The 15,203-nt window shown below is 40.8% G+C and overlaps 1 protein-coding gene and 1 long non-coding RNA gene across 2 annotated transcripts in view; one reads left to right on the top strand and one right to left on the bottom strand.

Moving 5' to 3' along the window:
- The window catches only part of LOC309501178 (uncharacterized protein), a 37,113-nt gene extending 23,672 nt beyond the window's left edge, over positions 1–13,441 (bottom strand). Inside the window, exons 1-2 of the mRNA XM_082173245.1 lie at positions 13,290–13,441; positions 11,894–12,303 (exon numbers count right to left, since the gene is read on the bottom strand). The gene's annotated coding sequence lies outside the window, so the exon portion shown is untranslated. The remainder of the gene's footprint in view (positions 1–11,893; positions 12,304–13,289) is intronic.
- Positions 1–15,203, top strand: part of LOC309501244 — a 55,956-nt gene that overhangs the window by 27,579 nt on the left and 13,174 nt on the right. The gene's annotated exons all lie outside the window — the stretch shown is intronic.

The following is a 15,203-nucleotide window of genomic DNA, read 5'->3' as shown; positions in this document are numbered from 1 at the left end:
TCTGCGTACTCGTCAGATCAGATCACTCGGACATGTCTGTGTATAAGAGGTAAAAACGATATAAATACTGTTCGTTTTCTCACACAAACCGCTCGTTTCGTGTCTTAGGCCATCAATGTGTACTTACGATGGGGAATTGTTTAATTTGGACGACGGGGAATTGTTTTAATTTGGACTCTGTGCTTGTGTTTTGAGATAATGACCATAGATCTGCATTATATGACTGACAGACAAGAACGGTTTGACCTAAAAATATCAAAATTGAAACTGCTGCGGAAAAAAAGACACCTACATCTTGGATGCCCTTGAGGTAAGCTAAAACATACCAAAAATTTATTTCAAAGTGAACTATACCTTTAAGACATTTTTAAGTGCAATTTGTGTGTTCAAAAGTGTCCAAATACTTTTAGGGGTTGCTGTGTATATGAAATGCTTGCAGCGGTTGTAGTGGGTCACTCACAAATATGCCAGTGGTTGCATAACTTGACAACATAATCAACTATTTCAACATCTATTGTTGAAACGTTTTTGCTGGTCTCTGTATTTAATTTCTGAATGCACATTTAAACACAGGAGCAGTTAGCATGCAAAGTTTATCAGATATTATGCCAATGCGTCCTTTCATCTGCTGACCCTAAATTGCAAATAAGCTAAACATGATGTCACATTTGGGCTCATTTTCAAAATAAGCTATAAACATTGACAAAGTCTCTGAGCATCTGCTCACAGAAATCGCATGTTTACTGGAAGTGTTAGTCGACAGCTGTGAAAGACACCATTTAGCATTTAGTTTGTGTATTTGGAGGTTAGCCAGTCCATGTGCGGATGCTATGTCTGAAATACAACAGCTGTCACGTACTGAACCTGTGAATGAGTGTGAAATCTGAATATAACCCTGGAACTAACACACCTTATTATTACTCCACGCTGAACGACGCATATCTGTATGAAGAGGTCGAAACAGTGCGTTGGTCACATGCTTTTATTTCAATGTTAACATGTACTTTGTAGATTCCAGAGATATAGATGCTAAAGATGTAGATGGAGGGATGGATGGATGGATGGAGGGATAGATAGAGAGAGGGATGGATGGATGGATGGATGGATGGATGGATGGATGGATGGATGGATGGATGGAGGGAAAGATATATGGAGGATGGATAGATAGATAGAGGGATGGATGGATGGATGGAGGGAAAGATAAATGGATGGATGGATGGAGGGAAAGATAGATGGATGGATGGATGGATGGATGGAGGGATAGATAGAAAGAGGGATGGATGGATGGATGGATGGATGGAGGGAAAGATATATGGAGGATGGATAGATAGATAGAGGGATGGATGGATAGAGGGAAAGATAGATAGATATAGGGATGGATGGATGGATGGATGGATGGAGGGAAAGATAGATAGATGGATGGATGGATGGATGGATGGAGGGAAAGATAGATAGAGGGATGGATAGAGGGATGGAGGGAGGGAGGGAGGGAGGGAGGGAAAGAGATAGATAGAGGGATGGATGGATGGAGGGAGGGAAAGAGATAGATAGAGGGATGGATGGATGGAGGGAAAGATAGATAGATAGAGGGAGGGAGGGATGGATGGATGGAGGGAGGGAAAGATAGATAGAGGGATGGATGGATGGATGGATGGAGGGAGGGAAAGAGATAGATAGAGGGATGGATGGATGGAGGGAGGGAAAGAGATAGATAGAGGGATGGATGGATGGATGGATGGAGGGATAGATAGATAGAGGGATGGATGGATGGATGGATGGAGGGAGGGATAGATAGAGAGAGGGATGGATGGATGGAGGGAAAGATATATGGAGGATGGATAGATAGATAGAGGGATGGATGGATGGATGGAGGGAAAGATAGATGGATGGATGGATGGAGGGAAAGATAGATGGATGGATGGATGGATGGATGGAGGGATAGATAGAAAGAGGGATGGATGGATGGATGGATGGAGGGAAAGATATATGGAGGATGGATAGATAGATAGAGGGATGGATGGATGGATGGAGGGAAAGATAGATAGATATAGGGATGGATGGATGGATGGATGGATGGAGGGAAAGATAGATAGATGGATGGATGGATGGATGGATGGATGGATGGAGGGAAAGATAGATAGATGGATGGATAGAGGGATGGATGGATGGATGGAGGGAGGGAGGGAAAGAGATAGATAGAGGGATGGATGGATGGAGGGAGGGAAAGAGATAGATAGAGGGATGGATGGATGGAGGGAAAGATAGATAGATAGAGGGAGGGAGGGATGGATGGATGGAGGGAGGGAAAGATAGATAGATAGAGGGATGGATGGATGGATGGAGGGAGGGAAAGAGATAGATAGAGGGATGGATGGATGGATGGAGGGAGGGAAAGAGATAGATAGAGGGATGGATGGATGGATGGATGGAGGGATAGATAGATAGATAGAGGGATGGATGGATGGATGGATGGATGGAGGGAGGGATAGATAGAGAGAGGGATGGATGGATGGATGGAGGGAAAGATAGATAGATATAGGGATGGATGGATGGATGGATGGAGGGAAAGATAGATAGATGGATGGATGGATGGATGGAGGGAAAGATAGATAGAGGGATGGATAGAGGGATGGATAGAGGGATGGATGGATGGAGGGAGGGAGGGAGGGAGGGAAAGAGATAGATAGAGGGATGGATGGATGGAGGGAGGGAAAGAGATAGATAGAGGGATGGATGGATGGATGGAGGGAAAGATAGATAGATAGAGGGAGGGAGGGATGGATGGATGGAGGGAGGGAAAGATAGATAGATAGATAGAGGGATGGATGGATGGATGGATGGAGGGAGGGAAAGAGATAGATAGAGGGATGGATGGATGGAGGGAGGGAAAGAGATAGATAGAGGGATGGATGGATGGATGGATGGAGGGATAGATAGATAGATAGATAGATAGAGGGATGGATGGATGGATGGATGGAGGGAGGGAAAGAGATAGATAGAGGGATGGATGGATGGATGGATGGAGGGAAAGATAGATAGATAGATAGAGGGATGGATGGATGGATGGATGGATGGATGGATGGAGGAGGGAAAGAGATAGATAGAGGGATGGATGGATGGATGGATGGAGGGAAAGATAGATAGATAGATAGATAGAGGGATGGATGGATGGATGGATGGAGGGAGGGAAAGAGATAGATAGAGGGATGGATGGATGGAGGGAGGGAAAGAGATAGATAGAGGGATGGATGGATGGATGGATGGAGGGATAGATAGATAGATAGAGGGATGGATGGAGGGAGGGATAGATAGAGAGAGGGATGGATGGATGGATGGATGGATGGAGGGAAAGATATATGGAGGATGGATAGATAGATAGAGGGATGGATGGATGGATGGAGGGAAAGATAGATGGATGGATGGATGGAGGGAAAGATAGATGGATGGATGGATGGATGGATGGAGGGATAGATAGAAAGAGGGATGGATGGATGGATGGATGGAGGGAAAGATATATGGAGGATGGATAGATAGATAGAGGGATGGATGGATGGATGGATGGAGGGAAAGATAGATAGATATAGGGATGGATGGATGGATGGATGGATGGAGGGAAAGATAGATAGATGGATGGATGGATGGATAGAGGGATGGATAGAGGGATGGATGGATGGATGGAGGGAGGGAGGGAAAGAGATAGATAGAGGGATGGATGGATGGAGGGAGGGAAAGAGATAGATAGAGGGATGGATGGATGGAGGGAAAGATAGATAGATAGAGGGAGGGAGGGATGGATGGATGGAGGGAGGGAAAGATAGATAGATAGAGGGATGGATGGATGGATGGAGGGAGGGAAAGAGATAGATAGAGGGATGGATGGATGGAGGGAGGGAAAGAGATAGATAGAGGGATGGATGGATGGATGGATGGATGGAGGGATAGATAGATAGATAGAGGGATGGATGGATGGATGGATGGAGGGAGGGATAGATAGAGAGAGGGATGGATGGATGGATGGATGGAGGGAAAGATATTTACATTTTACATTTATTCATTTAGCTGACGCTTTTTATCCAAAGCGACTTACAATTGCTATATATGTCAGAGGTCGCACGCCTCTGGAGCAACTAGGGGTTAAGTGTCTTGCTCAGGGACACATTGGTGTCTCACAGATATATGGAGGATGGATAGATAGATAGATAGAGGGATGGATGGAGGGAAAGATAGATAGATGGATGGATGGATGGAGGGAAAGATAGATGGATGGATGGATGGATGGAGGGATAGATAGAAAGAGGGATGGATGGATGGATGGATGGATGGATGGAGGGAAAGATATATGGAGGATGGATAGATAGATAGAGGGATGGATGGATGGATGGAGGGAAAGATAGATAGATATAGCGATGGATGGATGGATGGAGGGAAAGATAGATAGATGGATGGATGGATGGATGGATGGATGGAGGGAAAGATAGATAGAGGGATGGATGGAGGGAGGGAGGGAAAGAGATAGATAGAGGGATGGATGGATGGAGGGAGGGAAAGAGATAGATAGAGGGATGGATGGATGGAGGGAAAGATAGATAGATAGAGGGAGGGAGGGATGGATGGATGGAGGGAGGGAAAGATAGATAGATAGAGGGATGGATGGATGGATGGAGGGAGGGAAAGAGATAGATAGAGGGATGGATGGAGGGAGGGAGAGGGATGGATGGATGGATGGATGGAGGGAAAGATAGATAGATGGATGGATGGATGGAGGGAAAGATAGATAGAGGGATGGATAGAGGGATGGATGGAGGGAGGGAGGGAGGGAGGGAGGGAAAGAGATAGATAGAGGGATGGATGGATGGATGGAGGGAGGGAAAGAGATAGATAGAGGGAGGGATGGATGGATGGAGGGAAAGATAGATAGATAGAGGGAGGGAGGGATGGATGGATGGAGGGAGGGAAAGATAGATAGATAGAGGGATGGATGGATGGATGGAGGGAGGGAAAGAGATAGATAGAGGGATGGATGGAGGGAGGGAAAGAGATAGATAGAGGGATGGATGGATGGATGGATGGATGGAGGGATAGATAGATAGATAGAGGGATGGATGGATGGATGGATGGATGGAGGGAGGGATAGATAGATGGAGGGAGGGAGGGAGGGAGGGAAAGATAGATAAAGGGATGGCTGGATGGATGGATATATGGAGGGATGGATGGAGGGAAAGATATAGATAGACAGAGATTAACTTAAAGGTATAGCGGAGGATTTTCTTTTTCCGGGTGGGTAGCCTATACTATTGGTCCACCTAAGTGTCAATCATTCTGGTGATATGTTTACGTAAGGCCGTCGTATGTGCTCGTCCTTTCTGCGCATGCGCACTTTCAGGTGTATATGTGTGGTGAGCTATGGTTTCAACCATTCATTGAAGCTTGCCGTTCTCACCGGGTTTTTTCAAAATGTCTGAGGGTCGCAAGAGAAAAAGTGTCTACGAATTGTATGACAAGAAGAGAAAGGCCTCTGAAGAAAGAAACAAGACCAGAGTGTTTTTGGGAGAATATTTCACACGCTGGCGTGCGCTAAAAGCACAGGTTGGGCTTCCCACTGATGCCTCAGTCACGAAGTTTCTACTCGACAGGTAAAGTTTGGCATGCTATTTGGAGAAATCCATTTAAAATCACTGCTAGTAAAAGTTAATGTAAGCTATGATTAGCGATGCTAGCGTTTAATAGGCGTTCCCTCTCGGGAGCAGGGAGAGTGTTGCGCATGTGCATTTTTTCAAAAAGTGGAGAGGGCGGTTCTTTTCTAAAATTCGGGAAAATCCTCCGCTATACCTTTAAGTGTGGAAGAGCACTTCATTTCACAGAATGCATTACCTGTGTTGAATTTCTTTGAATTCCAATTCAGTGAAATCCTCTTCCTATCATTCGAATTCAAATTGAAATGCAATTTCCTGTTTCTTGTGGCTAATTCAAATTCACAACATTTTGCACAACCCTGACAGATGCTTCAGCGGTAAAAGTGCACAATGCTGATGGTTTGTTACTCAGTTAATACACATGCTCCAGAACATTACACCAATGTGCTTAATATGCAGGTGTACTCCTTACTCCTCGCAAAATGTTAAAAAATAAATGTTTGAAAGCATTATATAGGCTATATGACGTTAAAGCCGTATATAGCCTAACGCTACTGCAACATGCATTGCCGCTGATGAGTATAGCTGAGTATCTCTTCAACAAGCCATCGCACAAACTAATGCAAATTAAATTATATTCGGATTCATATTGGTTTTGCGGAGTGTATGTGGCCAAGTGTAAACTGTTTTAACAAATCAGGTTGGTATCTGATCAGTAGAAATGCATGAAGTGACCAGGTGTAAACAGGCCCTGAGAATTTCTGTGATGTTCTGTGATACGTGCATGCTAACATCTCCTTGAAATCTGATTCACAGTCCTCAATGTTTTGCTAGTTTTTACGTCATTTTGCCTGTCCTGTATCTTTAAGAACTTTTAGCATTTTCTGTACAGATTTTGGGAGAAAAGTCAGCAGACTTCATTGGGATGGAATGGCTTTATAGAATGACAAATAATTTACTCACTCTCTTGTTGTTCCAAACATTTCTGAACACAAGATATTTAACAAAAATAAATAAATCCTTTTAATGGAATTCAAAGCGTTTTTAATCTATATTCAAAACATCTTTTCTGTTCAGCAGAAAGAAAGTACGCCAAACTAGTTTGGAACGGCATGATGGTTTTATTGTTTGGTGAACTTTCCATTTTAAGACGGCTAAGAATACCACACTCATATTGGTATCTGTCCTGTATCTTTAAGGCATTTTTTACATTTTTCATGCATATTTTGGGAGAAAAGTCAGTGGAGTGAAATCACACAATGTAAAATATGTTAAAATGTGTGATGTTTCACCCAAAGATATCATTATATACTAACCCTCATGTCCCAAATCTATATGGACATAAAAAAATATGTTCCAATATTGTTTTTACACCACCTTCCAAATATATTATTTTCTATTCAGCAGAGGAAAACTCATACAAGTTTGGAACGACATGAGAGTGAATATTTACTATTGTTTTGTTTTTTTGGGGTAAACTTTCCATTTTGAGACCTGAGAATGCAACACTCCTATTGGCATCTGAAAGCATATTCAATTTTCACATTTTGTTTACTAAATATGAAGTAGTTTGTGAATGACAGGCATCTCAGTCCTAGCTCTGCAGACCCAGTTTCCGTGTGGGCTCAGCCGTGAAGTCAACAGTTTGGTTCGGAGGTTTGATTTGTGGTTCCACTGAGGATTTACAGCGGCAGGAATTTGATATCATCATATAACCGAGCTTCCCAAGGTTGGAGGGGTCATTTCACCCGCTCTGTGTGAACGCTGCGTCTTTTAGAGGGTATTTCCTGCCATCTTTCACCCCAGTTATTATTTGTGGCTGGTTGTAAAAATGTACCTCATTTAGGGAAAGTCTGGAACATCTGACAGGAATAAAAAGCCCAGATGCACGACGGAGAGACATGCACATGTGCGTCGCCCCAGTGATCAATAGCCGGAAAAGGACGTGACCTTTTACATATCACATCCTGATTAATGCACACTAAACCACAATGTATTCAACATTTGTTTTAATCACGTATGCATGATTTAGAACTTCCAGAGTTGTTTTATTTTTTGTTTGACAACAGCTGTGTTATCAGATATTACAAATGGATAGTCAAATCTGTAAACCGTAAATCAGTTGCATCGTGGAATTTTACGGTCTGGATGCAATGCCACGAATGTTTGCTTTCGCAAGCCAAAGCCGAGGTTAGCCTCAATCCAGACAGTTCTGCGTGCCGAAGAGCAGATCGTACTTAAATAAAACCCTGGGTGCTATTGTTGCGTGATGGCGTTTTTAAAAAGTCCTGATGATTAGCGACTGGCACACTTCAATGCAGCTTACTCTGAGCGTGTCGGAGCAGGACAGGCAGAAAAAACAAACGCACCCATTCAAGAGCTTCTATCTGGAAAAATGTGCAGGGATCAAAACGAGATGTCAAAAAGCTCAGGTTCGTGTTTTGAATGCACAACGCTGCACCTGCAAAGCGGATTTGGAGAGTTCCCCCTGAGGTCGAGGGGAAAGAGTGTGGGCGAAAGCATCGATTTTTACAGCGTGTTCCTTCATCAGGCTTGCAAACTAAGCCGGGTTGAATCCCAGGTTATGGGAGTTGAAAGGCTCAAGTGAATATAAGCTTAACCTGCTGTGACATTGCCACCTCAAAATGCACCAGATCCCACTGACGATTATGATCAGGTCATCGTTACGGGTCAACTGTGATATACCAGCCTGGCTAAATTAACAATCACAATGTTTAAAAAATAATAATCCAAGTGAAGATTTGTGATATTACAACCATTTTCAGATCATTTTTGTTCACTATGGCAGTGGTGCAGTAGATTTTGTACAATACGCTCTATACAATACGATACTACAGTCCAGGCATAATACTAAGATCATCTAACAACTATTCCCCGTGCACGTCTCAAATTGAAGGGTGATCATGCTTTCTTTGTCGCTGGTCCAAGATTGTGGAATAATCTGCCATTGGATGTTAGATCTTCAAATGTTTTTAAGGGCCGCTTACAATTTTATTTGTTTTCTTTGGCGTTTTAGTACATTAGTACATGGATGTTTTTATGTTTTCTCTTGTTGTTTTTGCTTTTTATTGTAATGTACAGCACTTTGGAACTACTGTGGTAGCCTATAACGTGCTATATACAGTGCTATGCATACGTTTAGACACCCATGCTAAAGTTGACTAAAAAGAGGAATAAAAAATCATCTTTTGGAAATTGAACTTAATGCCGTAATTAAAAAAAATAGGAAAAATTCAACCTTTAAGGACACCAATTTTCTTTGTGAATGAATAATGTATGGTAAATAAATAAATGTTCTTCCTTAAAATACAGGGTGCATAAGTCTGGACACCCCTATGTTAAATTCCCATAGAGGCAGGCAAATTTTTATTTTTAAAGGCCAGTTACTTCATGGATCCAGGATACTATGCATCCTGATAAAGTTCCCTTGGCCTTTGGAATTAAAATAGCCCCACATCATCACATAGCCTTCACCATACCTAGAGATTGGCATGGTTTTATTTCAGTTAGCCTAATAGCTGGTTTGATTTGCATTGAGAGATGATCTTATGGAAAGTACTCCATGCCAATCTCTAGGTATGGTGAAGGCTATGTGATGATGTGGGGCTATTTTAATTCCAAAGGCCAAGGGAACTTTATCAGGATGCATAGTATCCTGGATTCATGAAGTAACTGGCCTTTAAAAATAAAAATCTGTCTGCCTCTATGGGAATTTAACATAGGGGTGTCCAGACTTATGCACCCTGTATTTTAAGGAAGAACATTTATTTATTTACGATACATTATTCATTCACAAAGAAAATTGGTGTCCTTAAAGGTTGGATTTTTCCTAATTTTTTTAATTAAGGCATTAAGTTCAATTTCCAAAAGATGATTTTTTTATTCCTCTTTTTAGTCAACTTTAGCATGGGTGTCTAAACTTATGCATAGCACTGTAAATAAATTACCGGATGAATACAGATTGTTTCAAAGCATCTTCACAGTAATAAACAGGGACATAACAGCATCAATGATGGAAACCAGAGCTGCACGATTCAGTTGTTAAAAGATCACAATCTCGATTCAAACACCCACGCGATCTCATTCCTAAATGACAACGATTTGTCTCTGTCTATTAAACCTTTGACAAAATCACACCGGAGCATCAAATCTGTGTTCGCGCTGCCGCTGACCCAGAGAGAAGTTATCGTTTATGAAACAGCTTCACAAACAAGTCTTTTCAATCACACTGTATCGTGTTACAAATATTCAAATTATCACAGAAGTACTGGGAATAAAAGTGTATAACTTGTATATAATCACTGATGTCTACGGTAGTGATCAAAATAGAGCAAATCCTTTTGAAAGTAACTTGGCGTTTCATACAAAGCTGGTATCGATTACGTCGTTACACCAGTAGGTGGCGACAAGGGACTTAAAAATGTATGTCATTAAATCATTCATTCAAGAGATTCGATCAAAAACGTTGATTCATCCGGTAATGAAACAAGTGAAGTGCTTATGATTGAGTCATTGAATCATTCAGTCAAACTGTTTAAAAATAAATAATGTGATACTCAATTTATGCAGAATCGTGCGGCTCCAATGCAAACTTCATCAGAGACTAAAAAACAGTGTTGTCATTCGTAGCTCAAGTCAGTTCAGTATTGATTCAGTCCCGTTCAATAACTGCGTAAAGTTAAAGGGTTAGTTCACCCAAAAATGAAAATTCTGTCAGTAATTACTCACCCTCATGTTGTTCCAACCCCGTAAGACCTTCGTTCATCTTCGGAACACAAATTAAGATATTTTTGATTAAATCTGAGAGCTGTCTCACTCCTCCATAGGCTTCTAAGACATTATAACTTGCTGGCCCAGAAAATGCATTAAAGACATTGTTAATATAGTCCAAGTGACTCCAGTGGCTCAATCTTAAGTTTATAAAGCGACGAAAATACTTTTTGTGCGCAAAAACAAACAAAAATAATGACTTTATTCCACTATTTATTTCCTTCTCTCTGAGCCTCGAGTTTTTTCACGTAGTGTAATAGCGTAACGTGTCTGTGTTGCATGTCACCACGTAGGCTCACTATTGGCCGACGCTGGTCATGTGTGTGATGCGTGTGACGTACAACACAGACGCGCTACGCTAAAACACTACGTGAAAAAACTCGAGGCTCAGAGAGAAGGAAATAAATAGTGGAATAAAGTCGTTATTTTAGTTTTTTTTGCGCACAAAAAGTATTCTCGTCGCTTTATAAAATTAAGATTGAGCCACTGGAGTCACTTGGACTATATTAACGATGTCTTTAATGCATTTTCTGGGCCAGCAAGTTATAATGTCTTAGAAGCCTATGGAGGTGTGATCCAGCTCTCAGATTTAATCAAAAATATCTTAATTTGTGTTCCGAAGATGAACGAAGGTCTTACGGGGTTGGAACAACATGAGTGTGAGTAATTACTGACAGAATTTTCATTTTTGGGTGATCACGAAGCAAGTTTAGTTCAGTTATAAGCAGCTCTGAGTCGTTATTCAGCTCGAGTCGGTTCAATGTTGATTCAATTCAGTTCAATAACTGTGTAAAGTTCAATTCAGCTATAAATACGCTCTACTGAAGGCAATAGTGTCATAGTCAATTCACTTTCTTCTCATCTAAAAGCGTATTACTGAATATATTAAATGTCTTGGTTTCCAGCACAAGACTAAATGCTGATTAACCCAATGGGAGTCCCTGAATACTCACCTTTGAAAACTTCTAACCTGGTTTACATCGAACTACCCATAAATACCTCTATATCTGCCCCTAAAGAGATCCACTGTGTAAAGGTATGGGTAAAAAAAGACAAAAAAAAAGACTGTCAAGCTTGTTGAACTCAAATGGACTGTAAGTGATGTATGGTGGCCTGAAGGTCTAGGAATCAAAGGGTTCTCCTAGGGGACTTTTTTGTGATCTAATGTTAAAAAAACACACCAAACAAGGATTTCCTTTCACTATCTATAGCATCTGATGAAACACTGTAAGATTCCCAGCCCCTATCGAGAGACACATGCAGATGTCTCGGTAATCTTCGAGAGAATACAACTTCCACAAGAACGGAAAACTTCAGCATCTTGATTCGATTAATGAAACAACCTGTTTACTAATCTTGATGTATGCGCTCTGGCACAGTTGTGCTCTCTGAATCTGTGGCGATCTGCGGTGTTTAACACCCCGGCTGTAAGTGGCAGCTTATGCTGACAAAAGAAGATGTGTCCTTACCAAGTGGCCAGCTAAGCCAGACTTATCAGGGTTGGCGTTGCGTTGGCTTGACCTCAGGCAACAGGTGGGGAGGGCAAATCCCTCATGGAGGCAGGATTGGAGATGCTAGTGTGTGTGTTTTCCATCCACGCCGTACATCCATGTAATCAGTCGATCGCGGGTTGGTTTTGTGTGAATATTAAGTACTATACCAGCGTCTTAGAGATTCCTTCTCATGATGACTTCTCCTCCGGGATATATGTTTACACTAACATTTCTTCCGGCCACTCTGGAGGTGGGCTCGGAATTTCCTCATCCTTTGACATAGTCGGTTACGCAAGTCTGAGACTAGTTGATCGTGACTTTGCGATTTAAATCAGTTTTTGGAAATTGATTCAGGAGTCCTGTTCCGGTTTTTTAGGATTCCAGATCTGAAACACAATTACACATTGGCAAAGTCAACACTGTGCACTTGGTACGGACAAAGAAAGCAGCAGAAATTAGCATTAAAAAAAATTTATAATAATTTTTAAGAGCTTGACAAGGCAGGATATTGTAGAACAAAACCCGGAAATTTATCAAACATAACACATACTCAAAACAACCTCATGTGCCTAATAAAAAATACAATAAAAGAAACAGGTGGAGTAAAACAGATACACAAGAAATACATCAGGCTTCACACAATCAAACCTGTAAGTTATTTATAAAACAATTTAAGAGCACGTGGAATAAAAAAAAAGTTCATGTCTTTTTGTTTTACTCCAGGGAACAACAAATTCCCAAGCCGGGGAAGCAGGTGTAATGCAAAACCTTGCATTTTAAGGTCTTCTCTCATATCAATGAAGTAGTCCAATCTATTAAAACACGACCCTTTCACCAAACATTTGTGTGTTCTATGTCCATTACACTTAGTAGAGTATCATAGTGTTTGCTTAGCAACATGCAAACTCTATCAAAGTCAATCGTGAGTCAAGTCTCCCATGCAGAGTGGCTATTTGTAAAGTGCACAGAGTTTGTCCTTATGCAGAGCGTTTCAAATCAATCCCTTATGATGTTCCTCTCGGTTGCGATGCCTATGTAGACAAACACGGCAGCCAAGGTTTTGCAACAGAGCTGTTACGTGAAGCCAGGAAATTTAAGTAAACCTTTAAGGGTCTCTCACTGTCCGTCATATATGGTTTAGACCAAGCATTTGACTTGTTTTACGGCAAAATGTTTTTATTTTATTAATTTTTTTAGCCTGAAATGAATTGTCAAAATTGAATGTTTTTCTCACTTTTCCGCTTTCCTCAACATTCCTGTTTAAAAACCGTGACTTTATAAGTGACTGCAAATTCAAATTAAATATGATCACAGTGCGGTTTGTCTTAAAATTGTAAGGTACTTAAACTAAGCTTATTCCTTCCAGACTTACCATGTGCCATATGAAGCTTACAGGCTGTCCAAATCCTGGTTTGGATGTCCTCTCATACACGGAGTCTTTCGTGCGTAAGATCCCTCCGTGCGCGCGTGTGTGTGTGTGTGTGTGTGTGTGAGAGAGAGCAGGAGTTTGCGTGTGTATGTTTTTCAGGGGTGTGCGCATGGCGAACTCTCCTCGGTCCCTGTCAGTCTTTCTCCTCCCTGTGTGTGTGTGAGAGACTCCTCCTCTACCAACACACTGATCACTGGATGGGTCGGATTACCGTAGACTTTAATCGCTTCTTGGATCTCCCCCCTCTCTCGCTGGACGGGGCCTGAGGATGCTCACAACCAGGGCACAATGAACAAGGGCTGTAAACACCTAGTGCACACCACATGCTTGACACCTGTGATGTGGGACAATCCATATAATTCAAGACAGGCTTCAGAGAGTGTCACTAACTCTTGTAACTCACTAACTCTTCTAATCTTTAATTAATGCCGTTTAATTATTGTTTTGTCTCTTGGGGATGCATTGCAAGAGATCCAAAGAATGCAAGCTGCTCTGTGAAGGCAATTAAATCAATATTATCAATAAACTTAATTAAAAGTTAATAAAAAAAAAAAGATGCAAGTTATAAGATGCAAGTTATAAGAAGTGCAAATAGTCAAACTTGTTTCAGTAACTGCCCACTATTTGCTCAGATATTTTACCTTTAGTACAAATAGCATTTAACTTCTATTTAAACTCTGTTGCATTTATCAGTATTTGCACTATTTGTACTCCGTGTAATTAGCTACTGTCCAAATTGTGATCATAGCAGTTAATTTCTGTGAGTTGACGAAAACTATACCACCGTTTCAAGCTGATATCAGCAGATTTAGTAGATTTTATTACAAGTAAAATAATCATTTCAGTGTGATCCCCCTCAGAAAATCAATGAAAATGTGAAAAAATTATTATATAATAACAATATAATTTATTACGATTTACAATTAACAATATCATTTATTTATTATATGTGACCCTGGACCACAAAACCAGTCACATGTCGCACGGGTATATTTGTGGCAATAGCCAACAATACATTGTATGGGTCAAAATTATCCATTTTTCTTTTATGCCAAAAATCATTAGGATATTAAGCAAAGATCATGTTCCATGAAGATATTTTGTAAATTTCCTACCGTAAATATATAAAACATTTATTTTTGTGAGTGAATGCTGCACAATCGCGAACAATAAATGCACAACTTTAAAGGTGATTTTCTCAATGTTTCGATTTCTTTGCACCCTCAGATTCCAGATTGTCAAATAATTGTGTCTCGGACAAATATTGTCCTATCCTAACAAACCACACATCCATGGGAGACTTATTTATTCAGCTTTCAGATGATGTATAAATCTCAATTTTTAAAAAAATGACCCATGTGACTGGTTTTGTGGTCCAGGGTCCCATATAGTGTGTGAATTGAAGGTTATATCAATAATTGCCATCCATTGTTGATGATATATTTGATAATATAACATTATTTGATCAAATATATTTGATAATAAGTTTATTATTTGTGTATTTAATGTACCTGTGATACAGTAAAGGCTGATGCAGACACATGCAAATTCAGATGCGAGTCCACATGCATCTTTTTATCACCTTGTCGCGTAATTTCTTGTATTTTATAGTCTTTGTCTTGTGATGTTTTCTTTCGTCGTTCTTCAAAATGCCTCAAGAAATGGAGGCCAAATTTCACCTTTCAGGTCAATGGAAGCGCGACACTTTTTGACACGCTTTTTGAACGTTTAGCTTTCCCCTACAGCTCATAACCGCATTGAACGCTGCATGACGCTGAAGGATTACTGCGATATTTAGTTTGGCATGTGTTTGTGAATGACTTCAGTTCTAAAATAAATAAATAATATCACTAGGCC

Source organism: Leuciscus leuciscus (genome assembly GCF_965113295.1).
Source record: "Leuciscus leuciscus genome assembly, chromosome: 6".
In the NCBI taxonomy this organism is placed as follows: Eukaryota; Metazoa; Chordata; class Actinopteri; order Cypriniformes; family Leuciscidae; genus Leuciscus; species Leuciscus leuciscus.
The sequence above is the reverse complement of the archived record's forward strand: the minus strand, read 5'-3'. Positions and strand labels throughout refer to the sequence as shown.